Source organism: Colobus angolensis, unplaced genomic scaffold (assembly GCF_000951035.1).
Source record: "Colobus angolensis palliatus isolate OR3802 unplaced genomic scaffold, Cang.pa_1.0 Scaffold369, whole genome shotgun sequence".
Lineage (NCBI taxonomy): Eukaryota > Metazoa > Chordata > Mammalia > Primates > Cercopithecidae > Colobus > Colobus angolensis.
In genome coordinates, this window is record NW_012117032.1 from 1692589 (window position 1) to 1694389 (window position 1801).

Here is a 1801-nt window from a genome sequence, read left to right on the forward strand (position 1 = left end):
ACCGCGCCTGGAAAAAAATATATATTTTTATATATGTATGAGAGAATATTATGTATCTAGTAAAAATGTGGTTGGTAAAATTTGTATCAACGCAGGCAAATACGGTAAGTGGAAACAATCAGCATGTAAAATTGTATATAGGACATGGTCAAAATGATACACAAAAACCTGAGTAGAAAGAAGAAATGAGAGGGAACATATCAAAATGCTAAGAAGAGTTTTAGTGACTGGATTGCCATTTATATTTTTTGCTTTCTACTTTTTTTATGTTTTCCAAATCATCAAAATTGGGCATAATTTCTGAAGAAACAATAATATAATTTCAAATATGGAGGAGACATCAAGGATTTAAGTTTCAAGTAGACATTTTTTAGAGTTTAAACATTTTAGTGATTTCGTGTCTGAAGTATGTGATTGTCCAAATTGTTGGCTCTTCCCTACCCCCGCCCCTGCCCCCCACCCACCAAATGCTGTGAGGTCTGGTAAGTGTCTAACCACTTGGTGGCTAGTTTAAATCTTTCCCACAAATTTTCTAGTTTATGTTGTCCCATGAGCCCTGGGGCAGTTTGGATTTTTGCAGAACTGAGAATAAGCTATGAATGAAAAGAAGAAAATGGGATTATAGATTCCTTTCCTCCACTTTATGGCCAGAATACTAGTTAACTGAGGAAGTTCTGAATCAGTCCTTTTTCCAGGCAAAGGCAGAAATACTGGGCTTGGGTCCTTCAAGGTAGGCTAATCAGTGTGTCAGAGATTCTTGGTGTCCTTTTAACATCCAGGAATTACAGAGAAGGTAAATCAAGCCATGAACACATAGGTACTCAGGCAGCTATTGGACAAATTTATGCTCTCCTGAAGCAGATACATTTTGCCAATGCTGGAATAAATTGGCAAGGTACTAAGTTTACCTCTTTAAAATTCCTGCTTGGGAATACCTGCCTTAGAATAACTGTTCATTTTAATCAGGTTAAAGGGCACCAAGGAACAATTCTAACAAACAGAATCAGATAATACTAGTAAAAAGGGAAAGAGAATATCCTGAGAAACAGAACTGAAACTTAGGAGGAAAATGAAACGAAACTGAAACTTAGCCAGAAAAGCTATTAAAAAAAAAAAGTCCTGATCTTAACAGAGCCCTAGCAGGTAACTGTATATGAGCCAGTATTATCAAAAGTAAAACCAATAAATGTCGTACATTTTCCTACGTTGCACTTTAAAGAAACTCTTAACCAGCAGTGTGAGCTGCATGACCTTGCTGCAGCCACTGATGTTCTCTGAGTCTGTTTACTCATCTGTGAAAATAGGTGTACCAGTACATGCCAGCCTCAATTAAATATAGAACTTCAGGGCTTGAGGGGTCTTGGAGGTCATCAGATCTTGGCTCCTCCACTGGACCAGGGCCTTGGGGCTACCATGCTCACCTTGTTGGTGTAAGTAAGGTCTTGCAGCAGCCAGACGTACTGCAGAGCCCACTGTGGGTGCAGGCAAACTGACTCCCGGGTCATGTGCAAGAGGCCGTGAGAGAAGACAGGAGGATATTCAACTGTTCTGGCTTCAGAAGGAGGCTCCTTGAGGACAGCTGAGTGGCCCAAGGTGGCTCAGACAGGGTACAAGCAATCATCATCCTCAGAATGGGACTCCATAGCGTGATAAGGCAGCCATGGAGCAGGGACAGGAGACAGGGACGGGGTACCATCAGAGCAGGGGACCCATGCAGACAGGACCCTCAGCTCAGAAGGGCCCTAAATGTTCTGCCAACACCTTGATTTTTTTTTTTTTTTTGAGAAAAGGTTTCACTCTG